This window comes from Biomphalaria glabrata, chromosome 13 (genome assembly GCF_947242115.1).
Source record: "Biomphalaria glabrata chromosome 13, xgBioGlab47.1, whole genome shotgun sequence".
Taxonomy (NCBI): domain Eukaryota; kingdom Metazoa; phylum Mollusca; class Gastropoda; family Planorbidae; genus Biomphalaria; species Biomphalaria glabrata.
Genome location: NC_074723.1, coordinates 23,595,756 through 23,615,599, shown reverse-complemented (window position 1 = coordinate 23,615,599; position 19,844 = coordinate 23,595,756). Strand labels below are relative to the sequence as shown.

At 37.1% G+C, this 19,844-nt stretch overlaps 1 protein-coding gene across 2 annotated transcripts in view; it reads left to right on the top strand.

Annotated features, from left to right (window-relative positions):
• The first annotated feature begins 493 nt into the window (after positions 1-493).
• LOC106076440 (uncharacterized) overlaps positions 494-19,844 on the top strand; it is a 77,535-nt gene continuing 58,184 nt past the window's right edge. For both annotated transcript variants that reach the window (XM_056008927.1, XM_056008926.1), the window contains exon 1: positions 494-936. The gene's annotated coding sequence lies outside the window, so the exon portion shown is untranslated. The remainder of the gene's footprint in view (positions 937-19,844) is intronic.

Here is a 19,844-nt window from a genome sequence, read left to right as displayed (position 1 = left end):
ATGAAACCTTGCAGCCTGTACAGTACATTAAACATGAGCTTAGTGTAGGTGATTAGATTAGGGTAGGGGAAGGTCAAAGAAAGTGTAGATTAATACATTCTGACACCTGAAAATAGTTGACTGTCAGAGATGGTGCATTGTCACGCCTTACTAAGACTTCGATCAGGTTTCCTTGAAGACTTAGGGCACTATCTTGTTCCTGTATTAATTAAGCTCATTAAAAGAACTTATGATTATATAAAACAGTACATTGTGTACTCATTTTATAAATAGAGCACGTCAACGTCAGATACCAACAAACAGTCGATCTTTATTTACGATCTAAAAGCCAAATTTCTGAATCGCACAAGTTTCACTCAATGAGGACATTTTCGTTCCACACTTTGTCACGTGACTTTCCATCGATTGGTCGGCGGCAGATTCTAACAGCACCAGACTTGCTATAACCCGTGTTGGCACCATCAAACTTACAGACCCTTTAGTGTGTGTGTGTGTCTCAGCATTGTCATTTCAGTTGGACACTAACTAGCTATTTGGTAGGAAATGGTATAGCTCTTACAATTCTTCTGGGACAATTGACCTCTCAGTGTTGAAACCTTACAAGAAGATCTAGATACAAACACGTCGCGTGTTATTTCTCTATCCAATTGACGGACGTGAACAAGTTTTCCTCGCAGTGTCTAGGTTCAATTTACTTCTACTTCTGGTTCGATGTAACTTCTTTTTATTGTGATTTTCTATTAAAAGATTTTGATGAAGTCAACTTTAAAAAAAAGTTAATGAAACGTTAAAAAAAAAAAGCCATTTGAATAGGTGACCTACATTTGTTGAAACTGGAAATATTGTGACTTGCACATCTTCTCGGACTCTCAGACTTTGTATGCATTTCATGTACATCAGACAACATAAGTTATAAGAACATTTTTATTAGGACAGGTAAGTGACACAATTGTTTGTTATTTATTACTTTTAAATTTTAACATAATTTTTATGTAAATAACTATAAACTGAAATGAAAATAAAGTCATAGAAAATCATAATATATAAATATTTTAATTGAGATGAGACTAAGTGAAACAGACGAAACCATTAGTATTGATGCTGTCTCTTTGTTCGTCAGACTGTCTCATTTAGATCTCTAAATCTAATAGCGCTGCTGGAAATCTTATTCAACCATTTCCTGTTGTTGTTTCGCTTAATAAAAACGCCAAGATAATTTTGTTCTTTTGATTGGTATTTGTTCTTTCAATTTCGCTTTTAAATTACATTAACATACATTTAGACCATTTTTTGCGGCCCCCAGCCGTTAAGGGGAAAAGCCGCTATTATATTTGTGTGTGTCTGTCCGTCTGTCACGTTAAGATCTCAAAAACGAAGAGAACTGTGGAACATCTGATTTCATTTTCTTTGTGGCTTGCAAAGTGCATGTGCAACGGCTACTTTTTGTTTTCTGAACGCAAAAGTTTTTTTTTATTACTAACAGTTAACAGAAAACATGCATCGTTATTAAAACATTAGCAGTAATAATAACGTATATTGTATAACATGATTTTACCTATTTTTTAATATTTTTTGTTAAATGCTAGGTATATGCATACCTATTATGGACTGCCTACATTGCGAACCCTTGGGAAGATTCCAATTGGTAGGAAATGTTATAACTCGTACAACTCTACTGGGATAATGTACCTCTCAGTGTTGATACCTTACAAGTAGATCTAGATACAATCGGATCCATCGGGGACCACGAGTTTGTGTAATAACACAAACCCTTTTTTTAATGTTGTTAAAATGACGAAAATAGCGCAAAAACAAAATAGACTATTTAAAACAGCAGTTCTACCATAGTAATAACCATCCAGTATCGTTACTCTATTTCTAGAACAGTGTTTCCCAGACTTTTTCCTTAGCGGGACACTTTTTACATTTGAAGTATTTACTGGAACACTTTGCTTAGTTTTTAAGAGAGGTTTCACGGGTGGCTTACTAGTTAAGTGTTCCAGTAGTTCGTTGAACACCTATTTGCGGAACACTAGGGTTCTGCTGTGTGCAGTTTGGGAAACACTGCTCTAGTAGCTTAATATAGCGTTTTTTTAATTCAAAAATATATATTTTACGAAAATGCATAATAACTGTTTAAATAAAATTTAAAAAAATATTATCTCTTCAACTAATTGCAGCGGGGTGCCTTGGCATGCAAAAAAAAAATCATAATATCTAACTGGTTTCAGTTTTAATATATTCGAAATGTGTTGATATGTATAATAGCTAGTCATGGTTATCCGAAATCGCACCCCTCTCCTCATTTCATTGTATACGTAATTTAGCGTGTGGTGTGCGCACAAGAAAACCAATTTATACTAAAAATAGAAAACCAAGCTCGTTTGAATCCACGGTTGTCAAGTAACGTTAAGTATTCTTTAGTGTTGAAGCAAATTATGAACATATTACGTAATTTGTAAGCCTGACTGACTATCAAAGGCAGCTCAAACATGTGTGTAGTACATGCACAGTTTGTTATTATGTTTCTTTTCTTTTTTTTTTCAAAGTAACACTATGATTTCTACGTTTTACACCTCTACGCGCTACAGAACTAAACAACTTGAGATCGTGCTAAACAATATAATTTCATATTTTAAACAGCTTGAGAGTAAAATGAATGTCTACAAGCTGAAACTGAAAATATTACATTTGGTACCATCTCGCTTATTTCATCAGACTAATACTGCTACACACTTGTGAATTGTGGTGTGACGTTTAAACAAATCAGTTGATGGTGTGTCCAACACAACGCACTGATGCGTGTCCTGTAACTCGCCTAATACGTACACGTGCTATAAACTGTTTGACTAAGAGGGCTTGAGTTCGAATCCCAATGTAGACAAGGATTGTTACTGGAGATTTGACTCAAATTGAGCTGTGTTTGCTGAGTGCCTAAAGGCGGCACGAAACCTTCCAGATACAGACATTATGTCCACAATTGAACCAAGACGCATATCAAATGAGCGCCTAAAGGCAGCACGAAACCTTCCAGATACAGACATTATGTCCACAATTGAACCAAGACGCATGTCATATCAAATGAGCGCCGTACTTTACAATAGCAATAAAAAACAAAATACAGCCTTGAGTTAAGAAAAACTCTGTGGTTTGATACATGGATGCGGCACAGTTTGAAAAATATTTTTACAAAGCTTCTATCAACTCACACTGTGTGTCTGTCTGGTAAAAAGCTTGTACACGTTATTTCTCACCCAATCTCGGATGAAGCGGAAATGTCGCTCAAGTATTTTTTTTACATGACAACACAAGAATCAATTAAAAAATTAATCAATTAGTTAATTAACTATTTGCTATTAATTATTAGTTTTGTTTTGTTATTTCAAACAAGGGAAAGTACTTGACTGAAGTGGGGGGTTGAATTAGTCCCCTTTACTTTAGCTATCGTCTGAGTGAACCCACACATGAAATAGAAACAATAGATAACTCTACAATCTTCCATGTTCATAGACTCATCTCTAGCAGAGCTGTTACCACGTTAGCTTGAGAAGCTTGAAAAGGCTTTAGCCAACAAGTTCGAATTATTTAAAAAAATACATTTAAAAGCGATCACCCAGATACCCTGTTCTTTCTCCCCTACCCCTTTCCAACTGGACGAGTGATAAGATCAAAGCGTATTGAGATGCTTGAAGCATGAAATTGCGCTAAACAAAAAAATGGTAAAAAAATATTTCTAATCCCTCAGATTTTTTATTATTAGTCTAGATCTGTTACAAATTTAATTACATGACTGATCCAAACTAATTGATACACTTAGATATAAGTTTATTTTTTTTTTTTAAAGTTTTTTTTTGTATTTTGATTGTTAAATTTACTTTAAAATTTACTTTAAAAATAATTCCCAAGAGTTATTTCCTTGTTTGTCTTAGTTTTTGTTTGTACACTGGAATATATAAGAATAAGTATTTGTTTAGAATGGTTTACTTAATTGCATATAATCTATATATATAATTCTCTTCTTCCCTCAAAAGTTTAAACAAGAAGTAAAGGAAAGATCACTCTCTTATTTCTGAGGATAGTCCACGAGCAAACACAAGAGTAGTATGCACACTACGGATGGCTGCCTGAGCGCTGGACTGGCGTTTAAATTGATCAAACCCTGCAGCAATTAGTGAATGCTTCAATCTATCTACGAGAATTGTTGAACTAAAGTAATTCTTCATTAGTTTGAGGCGCGAGAAGCTTCTTTCACCAGATTACACAATTACGGCTAATGCATAATGCCGTTTTTATATATCGCCCGTATTATAGGCGTTTTCCATATTGAATGAGACCCCAAAATGACAATTTTTGTCTATATATTTCATGAGATTTGTATGAGTTTTCAAAAGATTTTAAATAATTTCCGGAGATTTCCATGACTTTTTCATATATTTTGCTATTTCAGGAGATTTCCAAGAGCTTCTGGAAAATCAGGCGGCCTCGAGAAATCTGTTATAAGTTATAAAATGGTTTAATTTAATAATTCACACATAGAATTAGTTCGGGTCCTATGAAAGTGTGGGGCCCACTGCGGTCGGATAGGTCGCTGTGGCCTATGGCCGTCCCTGCAAAATAGCGCCGTATGCTACGCCGCCGGACGACTAGTTAGTTATGAATGGCTTATTCAGGTTATACATTCAAGTAAAATCATAGAACTTTAGGATAGGGAAAAAGAGAAAATAAAAGGAACCATACCCTTTTCTGACCTATTTATGGGGGAAGATAATGTAATGGTCACCTTTTTTATGGTTGACATTTACCGTGGGTTCATGAGGCCAGCACAATGATCAACCGCTTTTATTTCTCCAACCTTTAGAGTTGGGTGGACACAGGAGCGTCATACAAATCCCGAATCAATGTCCAGTCTTCACCATAACTAGAACTCGAAACCCTCTTGGTCCGAAAGTCCAGCGCTTGACCACTTGCCCCTAACGACCTATAAACCCAGGAGTTTCAATTCTTGTGTCCTAGCGCCTTGCTCCTGTCCACACCAGATTCTCTACAAATAGTAAGAGCTAGGAAACGCCTAATATTTATCTCTTTCTTTCATCTCACAGCGGGCACATTAAGGAAGTTACACAGAAATTAATTATCCAACACGTTACGTGAGCAGAGTCAAACATTTGTTTTCATACCCAATCTAATTAGCCATCACACAGAACTATCATCAAGTAGGAATGTACACAGAGCGACGCTCGCGGCTCTTGATTCTATCTGGACACGAGTGGTGGTCATGGGTATTGGTCATGACACGGTCATGTTGACATTCATCTCTTTTCATCTGAATGTACCCCCCCCCCCCAACCAGGTGTAAAGAGATAAGAGCGATTGAGTTCTGCACTTAATTACTTAGTGCAAACATGTCACGTGACATTAGTTAGGGACATTACGAAATCAAAAAAAAAAGTTTACCCTTGAACCCAATTTTTTTTTATCCGGCTTTTTCTATGACTGTAGAGAAAGTAGATGAGTACTTCAGCCGATTGTGCTTTGATATAAGGGTCTAAATCCTAATAAAGGTTTAAAATGTAAAAATGTAGGATATTATTGGAGCGTCTGAAAGTAAGTAAGAAAGTCTACATCTGTTATCCTCGTTTCTTTAAGTTTTCATTTCCACCTTCCCTTATATTTTCATGTCTTCGAGACCTTATGTCCTAATGACCTTATGTCCTCATGACATTATGTCCTTATGTCTTCATTTCCTAGTGCCGTCATATTCTCATGTCTTTCGTCTTCAAGTTCTCATGACCTTATGTCATCATGTCTTCAGGACCTTTTTCTTCAAGTTCTCATGACCTTATGTCCTCATGTCTTCAGGACCTTTTTCTTCAAGTTCTCATGACCTTATGTCCTCATGTCTTCAGGACCTTTTTCTTCAAGTTCTCATGACCTTATGTCCTCATGTCTTGAGGACCTTTTTCTTCAAGTTCTCATGACCTTATGTCCTCATGTCTTCAGGACCTTTTTCTTCAAGTTCTCATGACCTTATGTCCTCAAGTCTTCAGGACCTTTTTCTTCAAGTTCTCATGACCTTATGTCATCATGTCTTTAGGACCTTTTTCTTCAAGTTCTCATGACCTTATGTCCTCATGTCTTTAGGACCTTTTTCTTCAAGTTCTCATGACCTTATGTCCTCATGTCTTCAGGACCTTTTTCTTCAATTTCTCATGACCTTATGTCCCCATGTTTTCATTTTCACGTGCCGTCATGTTCTCATGTCTTTTGTCTTCAAGTCCTTATGACCTTATGTCCTTATATCTTCATGACCTTTTGTCTTTAAGTCCTCGTGACCTTATGTCCTCATGTCTTCAGGACATTTTGTCTTCAAGTCCTCATGACCTTATGTCCTCATGTCATTTTGTCTTCAAGTCCGCGTGACCTTAAGGTCCTCATGTCTTCATGACCTTTTGTCTTCAAGTCCTCATGACTTTATGTCCTGATTTTTTCATGATCTTTTGTCTTCAAGTCCTCATGACCTTATGTCCTCATGTCTTCGTGCCACAGTTTTTATTTGGAAGATGTGATGATTTTGAAAATGTCATAAAATAATACTTATATCAATAACTTAAAATGACAAGTTCCCCCCACTCTAAAAATATCTACATCAAAGAAAGTAAAAACAACAACATACATTTTCTTCTTTTAAATTGATTCTTTTGTTGTCAAAACCTCATGCGACGCTCTGTCACAACCTTACTAAGGGTTCGACTCCCAGTTCGGCATATGATTTCTTTGATTTAGACCCGATCTCTCTAACTGACTCCTAAAATATGTCTTAGCCATCTTTGTTGAGCCACATTTAGTGTTTTTCAATTTCGGCAGAAGACTATTCACACTTTATTAATGGAGCCCAAGTCACTGGTAGAAATTTGTAACCTCTCTTGACTACGCTCTTTGAATTACATGCCTGTATTTCGCTTTAGATTTTATATCGAAAAGGAAAGTTTTATCGTCAAAATCATCTGTTGAGGGGTTTTAAACTAAAAATCTCTGGAGTTTTTTTTTTTTTTTAATTGAAAACCCCATTTAGCTACGATCATAGAATTTGGTGACTGTAGTTTGCTTTAAAATAATATTGAAGAGAGAGGTTTCCAACTCAAAACGCTCTGTAGGGGAATTTTAAATTCAAACCATCTGGAGGGGTTTTAAACTTTAAAGAAAAAGCCATCTGGAGGAGGGAATTTAAACCCTTTGGCTACGTTCATTTTGAGTGCGTAATTTGCTTTTTTTTTTTTAATATTGAAGATGTAGTTTTCAGCTTCAAACCCCCTTTGGCTACGCTCGTAGATTTTATAGTGTGTAATTTGATTTTTTTTTATATTGAACAGGTACTTTTTAGCTTGAAACCCCAACTTGAGGGGAGAGGGGTTAAACTCAAAACCGCTTAGGCTACACCCATAGAATTGTGAGTGTGTAATTTGCTTTTTTTTTATATTGAGAGGGGGTTTATCGTAATTTTTGGAGGCGGTTTTAAAGTTAAAATCTTCCTTAGTTGTTTTCTTTGAATTTGGAATTGTCGTTTGCATTTTTTTTAGTTTTGTTTAAAGAAGAGGGGGATTTAACTGCGAAACCCCTGGTAGGGAGTTTAAATCTCAAAAGCCCTGGTAGGGGGTTTTAAACTCAAAATTCTGTAGGGGGTTTTAAACTCAAAACCCCCTTATAGAGGGATTTATATCTCAAAACCTCCTGATAGGGGTTTTTCAAATCTCAAAACCCCCTGGTAGGGGGTTTTAAACTCAAAACCCCCTGGTAGAGGGTTTTTAACTCAAAACCCCCTCGGCTGTGCTGTGGTAAGTGATGATTTAGTATTAAAATCTCACCTAAAATAAACAAAAGGAAAGCAAAAATCAGTCACTTAATTCCGTTCCTCCCCCCTGCGGTGGGGGGGGGGATTTCATTTCTGGGGGGGGGGGGGCTAGGGGTTCCCCCCGTCTACGCCCATGATAGCGCATATACCATACAAGGGGGCGCGGTGGTCGAATGGTAAGCGCTTGGTTTCCGAACCTGAGGTCCTGGGTTCGAACTTCGTTGAAGACAGGGATTTTGAATTTCGGGATTTTTAAGGCGCCCCTGAATTCACACAACTTTAATCGGTACCAGAAAGTAAAGGCAGTTGGTCTTTGTGATGGCCACATAACACCCTGCTCGTTAACCGTCGGAAAAAGAAACAGATGACCTTAACATCCTCTGCTTCATAGATCGCAAGGTCTGAAAGGGGAAACTTAACTTTTTGTTTTACTATATACCATACAGATCGAGAATTTGTAGTTTCCCAGGCCTGTCGAGATGGAGATAGCAAAGCTGGAGCAGTCAAAAAGAATATGAGAAATTGTTTGCCTCTTCGTTCCAGCGGCGTGAGCACCTTGAAGCTTTGTCATAGTTTTGTGAAATATGAGCCAACAGGACAGTGGCCTGTCCTGCACTGTGCTATAATAGTTTGCTTAGACCTGGACAGCCTCCACCATGGGAAAGCGCCGTCAAGGTGCCTCATGCGCTCCCAGACTCCACGGGCTTTTTGGTACTTGTCCCAGCACTCAAACCACTTTTCCATTTGTTGTCAGAGCATACTGAAAACTCACGGCCTGCTCGGTAGGTGGTGTTAGCCTTCTCTGGTGGGTAAAGGAGTCTGCAATGGTGTTGCCAGTCACACATATGTGCATCGGTACTTACTGTATTATTACAGGGATGCCATAGCGTTGGTTTATACTGTCTGGTCCTTTGGGCTAGCAAAGAGGACATTGAATGAATTTTATCAAAGGCAAAGGACAGAGAGAGAGAAGAAGAGAAAGAGGGTAGACAGATCTTGTGTGGTGCACCCAATGGTTCATCAGACTACGGGATAGGTGATGCTAAATGTGAACCTGGCCTAACTGATGCTATTGGATGATTATCTCTTTTATATATTATATTTAATTGTTTTGTAAAGGTGGAATCTCTAAATCAAAACCTCAAAAAATAAAACAATTTAACAAATTTTCTTATAGTTGTAAGTCTCCGTCCCACAGTGTGGATACGCTGTTTACGTATAGAATATAAAACACTACTTATTAATAGCTGTTTTAAATTATATTCCACTTGTATGCATATTAAATAGTTTTTATTTTTAAAGATAAAGGTTAACATTTTTTTGTAAATATAGGTAAATTGTAGGACTGAGATTATTTAGCTTAACAATACAATCCTGTGAGTGTTGACAAAAAAATTATAACCGTTTGCATAAATGCGTTCAAACAATAGTTGTAAAAATGGTGTATTTTTTATGAAAAAAACTGCTTGCATAATTGATTTTGAAAATTAAATTTTTTGCTTTCAGAAAAGAAATAAACAGCAGTTGCATCAGAACTTTGAATGATGCTTAACCTTATTCGGTCGGCGGGCCATTTTAAATTTCGACAGTATTGTTGCGGGCCACATAAAAAAAACCCAATGGAAATAGACAATAAACCATTTTTATTAGAAACTATTGAATCTAATACTTATTTTGATTCATGAAAGTTTATCCTAAACCAACTTTTAAATGTTCGGCTGCATAGATGAGGTGCCGTTTTGGAGTCCTGGATCTAAAATTCTAGATATTCGTCCGTGAGACAATTACGTAATAAAAGTGTCACCCGATTGATCACTGAAAAGGTTTATTCTCACAAATAAGTCATTATTGGTATTATCGTGAAAACTTGTTTTCTGAGATTTAGAAATTATTCTGCCACCAACACAGAGTAGAAATTCACTGGACATTTGTCCAGCAGGGATGTTTAGCTTCGTCAGTCAACCAGTTCCAGTTGCAGCTCTGTCTGGACACTTGAACATTGGCCACAGATGGATTTTCGTAACCAGCAACTTTCTTCAATCTGAACACGATCACCCTCAAATGTTCCAGACTTGCCACCTTGCCACATAAACTTTGTTGGTGAATAATTTCAGAGAAGCAACAGAGGCTTCTTTCTATTTGACTCAACTTTTCTAATCACTCTTGCTGTCAACCATACTTGTTGCACCTTCAATAGTCAATGATATTGTTTCTGTAGCTGGAGAGACTATTGAAATTGTGCTAACCTTTAAATACCTGGGTACTATCCTAGACAATAAACTAAATTTTACTGCAAATACTGATTATATCAGCAAAAAAGGGCAGCAAAGATTACGATTACTAAGAAAACTGTCCTCGTTTAATGTTAGTGAAAAGGCCTTGGCTATGTTTTATCACGCTCACATCTGCAATATTTTAAGTTTCAATATCACTGCCTGGTATAGCAATCTGAGCATTAAAAATAAAAATAAACTTTATAGAATCCTAAATGCTGCTGGCAAAATCATTGGCAAAAAAACAAACCCCATTTGGGCAGTTGTTTGAGACAAACATCTCTAAAAAAGCTAACAAGATCCTCGAAATAAAGAATCACCCTTTGTGTCAGGATTTTGTGATTTTACCATCACAAAAGAGATACAAGACACCGATAGCAAAGACAAACAGACACAAACACTCTTTTGTTCCCCTGGCAATCAAATCATTAAATAAGAACAATCTGGTATAAACTTTGTCACATGTAAATTATGAGTGAGTCTGGTGTGAATGCACACTTTGGTTTCTTATAGTTATAATGTTTTTTGTTTGGTGTAATGCACAAATTGTAAGACAAATTTCCTTACGGATAATAAAGATTATTATTATTATTATTCCCACCAATTTCTCTCAGGCTAAAGAAATTTCTTTGGCAGGACTTGGCTAGTGATGGTCCCATGCATGCTCCTCATAGCTAAAATAACTTCTCGGATTTCAAAACTGTTGTTTTTACCGCGAATAAATACCAAGATTTTGAGCGGTATCAGATATGTAGGTAGACTCGCCAGCGGCATTAGAAAACATTTTGAAATCTTGTTTGTCTGTTACATTTGAATGAAAGGAGATATCTACCCATATTTTTCTCTTGCTTTGTATTGTCAAGAGAAAGTTTGACAACATCAACAGAATTCTTCTTTTCAGAACACAGTTCTTCCATCTCTGCTTTTGCAAAAACTTTTTTATGCATTCGCCGTCGGAAAATGGTTTATTTTTTGGTAAATATTCTTATCAATCCTCTTTTCGCGGTGAAATCTAGCAATCGCGTTTCAAACCAAAAATGCCAATTTATTTATTTATGTATTTGTTTTCACAAAGCTGTTTATGTCCTTTAAAAGAGCCACTCTATCTTTATAAAACAAAATAGGGTGGCTTATTATCGGTACCAATTCATTTACCCTAACGTTGAGAAAGTTAGTTTTTTTCAAACTTTTTTTTATTTATGAGAGGGGAATTTTTACACTTTTTGGCAACGTTCCTAGGGGCAGGATAGAGCCACGTCGATCTGGCCCGCGGGCAGTATTTCTGAAAATATCATGATGTTCCATTTTCAATATCTAGTTTACGAGATCTAAATGGGACGGACGGACAGACAGACCACACAAAACTAGTAGCGTCTATTCCTCTTTTGGGGGCCGCCAAAAAGCTTAAGAATGTTAGTATTCATCAGAACTAATCACATGCTCGCTACCATCAGAACTAATCACTTGATCGCTACCATCAGAATTAATCGCTATTTTTGATGTTCGATATATCCTACGCTTTTGAGCAATTATCAAGACAGGAAAAGACAACAGACAAACGGACAATTTAGTAAAGTTGACTATCGATCAAAAACAATTTTCCATTTTTGTGTGTGTATATCTTAATGTCACCTTCAATGAGCATAACATTTTAAAAAAACAACCTTTGCGTTTTTCTACTGAAACAGTTTTAGTAAGAAAACTTGGCAAGTCTCTTCCATTTAAAAAGAACAGTACTTGAAAGGTATTTGGCGACTGAAGGGCGTGCATGGCCAGTGCACACATTTGTCAGTTCTCAACGTGATACAGTGTTTCAAGAAAATGTGTTGTGTCTTTCAAGAGTTGCTCTTTAAGTACTACGACTCTTCAAAAAGAAGTTAGATATTTTTTGTATGGAGGGAGGTTTCAAAATGTTTGTCGCTGCGACAATCTCGCGGCGACGTAGTTCGAGCATTTCTGATAGGCCTCAAAATAATTGAACAAGTTATACATAATATAAGATAAATGCACACTCTTAAATATTAATTCTGTTCTGAATGCACCATCTATCATAGTGTTCTTATCATAAATAATTGAACAAAGAAAAGCTTTGAAATAAAAGAAAATTTGCTGTCACTAATGCAACAATGAATGAATTTGAATGACTTTGATAAACTCACATTTCATGTTTTACAAGTCTCGAAATAGCCGCCAAATGGAAGGCTCCAACAGACGAGTATCTGACAATCGAGCAGGATGTACATTTTTAAAACACAATTAATTTAACTTTGTTTCGTTACTTCGTTCTTGTTTTTAAATTATTTTTTATAAAAGTGTTTCTTCTTTGACCGGCTTGGAGCAGGCCATGTTGACAATTACAAATTTGTTTCAAATGTTTTTGTTAATGAACCAATTTATCAAAAGATCAGGGATCCATTGTCGCCATTAGCAAACGAATCAAAAGTGTAGCAATCAATGACCTTTAAAGCAAGGCCGTCAGTTTGCAAATCTTGAACAAATGCCTGAATGTTTTTTTTAAACAGAAGAATACGTCATAGGAGAGTGAGAAAAGTGAGAAGACAGGGGGAGAACATCAAATAGTGAGAGTAGTGAGAAGACAGGAGGAGAACATCAAATAGTGAGAGCAGTGAGGAGACAGGAGGAGAACATCAATTAGTGAGAGTAGTGAGGAGACAGGAGGAGATCATCAAATAGTGAGAGTAGTGAGGAGACAGGAGGAGAACATCAAATAGTGAGAGTAGTGAGGAGACAGGAGGAGAACATCAAATAGTGAGAGTAGTGAGGAGACAGGGGGAGAACATCAAATAGTGAGAGCAGTGATGAGACAGGGGGAGGACATCAAATAGTGAGAGTAGTGAGGAGACAGGAGGAGAACATCAAATAGTGAGAGTAGTGAGGAGACAGGAGGAGAACATCAAATAGTGAGAGTAGTGAGGAGACAGGGGGAGAACATCAAATAGTGAGAGCAGTGATGAGACAGGGGGAGAACATCAAATAGTGAGAGTAGTGAGGAGACAGGAGGAGAACATCAAATAGTGAGAGTAGTGAGGAGACAGGGGGAGAACATCAAATAGTGAGAGCAGTGATGAGACAGGGGGAGAACATCAAATAGTGAGAGTAGTGAGGAGACAGGAGGAGAACATCAAATAGTGAGAGTAGTGAGGAGACAGGAGGAGAACATCAAATAGTGAGAGTAGTGAGGAGACAGGAGGAGAACATCAAATAGTGAGAGTAGTGAGGAGACAGGAGGAGAACATCAAATAGTGAGAGTAGTGAGGAGACAGGAGGAGAACATCAAATGGTGAGAGCAGTGAGGAGACAGGAGGAGAACATCAAATAGTGAGAGCAGTGAGGAGACAGGAGGAGAACATCAAATAGTGAGAGCAGTTAGGAGACAGGGGGAGAACATCAAATAGTGAGAGCAGTGAGGAGACAGGGGGAGAACATCAAATAGTGAGAGCAGTGAGGAGACAGGGGGAGAACATCAAATAGTGAGAGCAGTGAGGAGACAGGGGGAGAACATCAAATAGTGAGAGTAGTGAGGAGACAGGGGGAGAACATCAAATAGTGAGAGCAGTAAGGAGACAGGGGGAGAACATCAAATAGTGAGAGCAGTGAGGAGACAGGGGGAGAACATCAAATAGTGAGAGAAGTGAGGAGACAGGGGGAGAACATCAAATAGTGAGAGTAGTGAGGAGACAGGGGGAGAACATCAAATAGTGAGAGTAGTGAGGAGACAGGGGGAGAACATGAAATAGTGAGAGTAGTGAGGAGACAGGGGGAGAACATCAAATAGTGAGAGGAGTGAGGAGACAGGGGGAGAACATCAAATAGTGAGAGGAGTGAGGAGACAGGGGGAGAACATCAAATAGTGAGAGTAGTGAGGAGACAGGGGGAGAACATCAAATAGTGAGAGTAGTGAGGAGACAGGGGGAGAACATCAAATAGTGAGAGCAGTGAGGAGACAGGAGGAGAACATCAAATAGTGAGAGTAGTGAGGAGACAGGGGGAGAACATCAAATAGTGAGAGCAGTGATGAGACAGGGGGAGAACATCAAATAGTGAGAGTAGTGAGGAGACAGGAGGAGAACATCAAATAGTGAGAGTAGTGAGGAGACAGGAGGAGAACATCAAATAGTGAGAGTAGTGAGGAGACAGGAGGAGAACATCAAATAGTGAGAGCAGTGAGGAGACAGGGGGAGAACATCAAATAGTGAGAGCAGTGAGGAGACAGGGGGAGAACATCAAATAGTGAGAGTAGTGAAGAGACAGGAGGAGAACATCAAGTAGTGAGAGTAGTGAGGAGACAGGGGGAGAACATCAAATAGTGAGAGTAGTGAAGAGACAGGAGGAGAACATCAAATAGTGAGAGTAGTGAAGAGACAGGAGGAGAACATCAAATAGTGAGAGTAGTGAGGAAACAGGGGGAGAACATCAAATAACATCGGAATTTTTCGAGATGGTGCAAATGAAAAAAGTTTTATATAAAAGTTACACTCTATGCTGATGTTACAAATATTTTAAGCGGTTATTAAATCGATATATAAAAGGTTCAACCACTAGAACGACCAGATCTATATACATCATCCATGTGGGAAGTTAGATGTTCATGGTGTTACAAGAGCAATTTGTCTTTGAGATATTGTCCTTTGAGGTGAAAAGCAGTTGTTCCTCTAGTCTTGCTCCTCTCTATCTATCACCTACGTGCACTCACATTTATAGTCTGTTGAAAAGAAATTCCTTAGACCTTGTGTTTCCTCTCGAACTGAGAAGACGAAGACTTTTGATCACTTTGTGCTTTGAATTGCCCAGAAGAAGGCTTGTGAGTTTATGTATCTGAACAACTTCAGGATTACTTCGACATTGTCCTACGTTATACACAACACAGAAGGCAACAGAACAATGTGGTGAAGGTTCTGAGGCCAAAGTCGTTCTGACTGAATGTTGATAACTATCTATTTTACAGGAGACAGATGTTTTTCAATTGAAACAGCTTGTCGGTTATCACAGTTAAAAGTCTGTCGTGATTTCAAGGTCAGGGTTTCAGGGACGAATTTCTAAAAAAACTTGAAGCAATTAAAAGTGTCAATGTTTTGAGTAGCCTCCAATTACCAGAAAACTTGATGGGGCTTGTGTATTAGGGGGGTGGGATGGATGCAAAGCATTTTGTAAAAGTTTACAAGCGCCTAGAGACGTAACTTATAGTAATTAACATTTCAAAAAGGAAGGTACGTCTTGTAGTATTTTGAAATGTTTAGACACAAACTATATACATTCTACCATAAATATAAGAAAATATGCTTGTACATATTTTTCTAACCAGAAACGCTTGAATATATTTAAAATCGAAATGTAACTACATGTGTTTCACACTCACCAAAATCTACCTAAATACCAGGATCTCATATTAAATAAAATACTCGCTAATATACACACACAATAAAAGGAAGCATAATTTCAGGTTCTCATATCATGCCAGATTATAAACCAGATTATAAACAAAATGAACTCCGATAAAGTTCTTAAGTCTTTAAAGTCTCTAGTTTTGTATCTCTACGAATTTTCCCCAAGCGCTAAATTGATCCAGAAGATAGAAAAAGGAAACATTGTCTGAATGCCGGGACAGGTCCGAAAATGCCCTCGAAGTCTAGGAGCACACAAGGCACCCTGACAGAGACTCCCCGTGGTGGAGCCTGCCCAGGTCTGTGCAAGTTATCATAGCACTATGCAAGACGACCATTATCCCGTTGGTTCCAATTTCACATGGTTCAAGCCAAACTTTGATTCGATTGTGTGTTATGGCCCTTTTTACTGGCCTAGTGTAATAACACTATAGAATAATATAGAAATAATATTCAATATTCAAGGGTGCAACTGTAGGTATACAGTGATAAAAAAAAAGGAAAACATGCATATATTTACTGGATTTATTATACCTTAAGAATAAAAAGCAATTACGTATAATTAGCCTAATCCTTTAATTGAAAGGAATTATTTATGTGTCTGTTTATGTTATAAATTCAATAAATGTATATGTATTTTTTTATAAATATATATACCTGTGGTGTTTGTGGAAATATGGAACTATGATATAGTAAATTTCAATTAATTTTGTATAGTTATTTACAGAGTGTTTCTTCACTTACATAGAGGGCAAAACTTCACCTAGATGTTTGTTTACATCTTATAATATCCCGATTATTATTTTAAAAATATGAGTTAAAACCTAAAGAATCAGTAAACTACTTGTGACCTCTCATCGTGCTACCAACCCTGCCCTCTGTACTTTTGTTAGTAAATACAACAAATTTAGTTTCGGGACTTGAGTTATCTCACCTTGTTTCACTTATCACAATGACCAGATCGTTTAATTGAACACCTTTTTTTTGTGTTGTGTCCCCTTCAGCTGTTTGTGTCCCATTAAAAACGCTGAGCAAGCCATTGGACAAAGTTGTATTTAAAAGTCATCCAGATAATGCAAGAAATAAATAAAATAATCAATTCACGTTTATGTGTGTGTGTGTGTGTGAAAGTTTTGATTAAAATCTACCTAGTAGATTAATTGACCTTGACGATTCAGATGCAACAGTAATGTTAATCGATTACAAAAAGAAAGAAACGCTTTGAAAACAATTAGATCATTAACCGATGGTGACCTTAGATATGTCATGGACCTCACATGTCATGGAACAAAGGTTTTTGTGACATTTTCAGTTATTTTTAAAGGGACATTCATTGCTTTATAGAATCTTATAGATCTAGATAATGATTGCTATATAGACCTAGACAATGATTGCTATATAGACCTAGACAATGATTGCTATATAGACCTAGACAATGATTGCTATATAGACCTAGACAATGATTGCTATATAGATCTAGACAATGATTGCTATATAGATCTAGAGTTGTAAACAATCATGACTATATAGATCTAGACAATGATTGCTATATAGATCTAGAGTTGTAAACAATCATGACTATATAGATCTAGACAATGATTGCTATATAGATCTAGACAATGATTGCTATATAGATCTAGAGTTGTAAACAATCATGACTATATAGATCTAGACAATGATTGCTATATAGATCTAGACAATGATTGCTATATAGATCTAGAGTTGTAAACAATCATGACTATATAGATCTAGACAATGATTGCTATATAGATCTAGACAATGATTGCTATATAGATCTAGAGTTGTAAACAATCATGACTATATAGATCTAGACAATGATTGCTTTGAAAGCTCCAGACTTGCTGATCTCCGTCTCGACAGGTCGGGGAAACAAAAATTCTCGACCTGTATGGTGACATGTATGCACTACGCAAGACAGCAGGGTTTCTGTCCAGGGCTTTTGCAAGAGAGAATTTGAGCCTCTCAAGCCCTCACTCTAATGGAGTTTGATGATGATAATGATGGTTGTTTTTTTAGATCTAGAGAATCATTGCCATATAGCTCTAGGCTTCTAGACAATAATTACTATTTAGACAAACACTGTTTAATAGATCCGGACAATGATTGCTATTTAGATCTAGACAATGATTAATATATAGAACTAGACAAACAGGTTTTAATAGGTTTGGACACTCTGTACTAAGTAGATCTAGACAATCACTGCTCTATATGGATGGCTGCCTTGTCGTGCAGTGTGGACTGCGTTCGGACTTCTTCTCGATGGTCCAGGGTTCATACCCTGCCCGCTCCAATCCCCCGTCGTCCTGCGGGAGGTTAGGACTACGAAGTAAACATCTTCAACTCTGAAGGAACATTTTTTTATATAGATCTGGACAATCATTGCTATATAGATCTGGACAATCATTGCTATATAGATCTGGACAATCATTGCTATACAGACCTGGACAATCATTGCTATATAGATCTGGACAATCATTGCTATATAGATCTGGACAATCATTGCTATATAGATCTGGACAATCATTGCTATATAGATCTGGACAATCATTGCTATATAGATCTGGGCAATCATTGCTATATAGATCTGGACAATCATTGCTATATAGATCTGGACAATCATTGCTATATAGATCTGGACAATCATTGCTATATAGATCTGGACAATCATTGCTATATAGATCTGGACAATCATTGCTATACAGACCTGGACAATCATTGCTATATAGATCTGGACAATCATTGCTATATAGATCTGGACAATCATTGCTATACAGACCTGGACAATCATTGCTATATAGATCTGGACAATCATTGCTATATAGATCTGGACAATCATTGCTATATAGATCTGGACAATCATTGCTATATAGATCTGGACAATCATTGCTATATAGATCTGGACAATCATTGCTATATAGATCTGGACAATCATTGCTATACAGACCTGGGCAATCATTGCTATATAGATCTGGAGAATTATTGCTATATAGATCTGGACAATCATTGCTATATAGATCTATACAATCATTGCTATATAGATCTGGACAATCATTGCTATATAGATCTGGACAATCATTGCTATATAGATCTCGAAAATCAGTGCTTTTTTAGATCTAGAGTAATCTAGACAATCATGCTATAAATAGCTAGGTAATTATAGCTATATGTCCAGACAGTTACTATTACATTGACCGAAATCTATAGATTATTTGAAGGATAAATAGATCTAGACTTTAAGATAATTCATTTGTATTGATCGGGTTAACGAAGACCACTACTAGAGTGGGTACATGATTATAGGTTTTCAAGACATGTCAAATAGTCAGGTCATATAGCGGAGTCTGTAGGCGGGGCTTCTCCTTATCTTATGTTCCATGGGCGCGTGAGATATTATGGGTAGTCGTTAATTAGGTCAAACATCAAAATGGGTTCATAGGGGTTCTCCCTTCCACCAAAGGATTCATTAAATCATTACAGATTGCTGTCTTCGTTGTGCCGGGCAGATAAATCAATTAGAAGAAATTTAATATCTGAAAGCAACTAGACCAAAGGTCAATAACTGGCACAATTAGTCTCCCTTGTTCTTCGTTTCTTTCTTTTTCTTTTTTTTTTCTTTCATTCCAGTAGATGACCTAAAAAGAGTTTTGGTATAGAAAAAATGTTATCCAGAGTAAGACTAACAACTAAAGAAAATGGGACACAACAAAGTGATTCCATTGGAAGACATAATAGTTGTCCTCACATGATTATCAAAGTTCGACAACCGAACAACAGCTCAAATTATCTCCCTTATGGTCAGCATGTCAGACCAAAACGATATGCGAAATAATTCACAGTCTGGTTCAAAGATTGTTTACTAGATTACTGAGAAGTGAAAAGAATTCAAAGTCATTGTCTGTGCCATTAAATTGGGTCAAAGGAGGTCAAATGGAATGACAGTAAAGAAAAATAGTTATGTTGCCCATTTCAGACCTTGCGATCTAAAGAGTAGATGATTTTAAGTCCATCTGTTTCTATTGACCGTGTGTCATGGCCATTGCTGCCCTAACGTATGCCAGGTACCCATTAGAGCTGACTGGTGTGTGTGTGTGTGGGGGGGGTTCCTACAAATCATTAAGTTTAAAACCTTCGTCTTCATCAACTCAAGATCTCTCGGTTCCTGCATAAAAAAATAGTTAGAGAATAAGTTGTGTACTTTTTTTTGTAGTAATAGTTGCCCCTGTCTTCACCTAGCACTAGATCAGTGGTTCCCAAACTTTTTTTTCTTGTAGACCCCTTGCCATGTTTTCCATTCTTCGG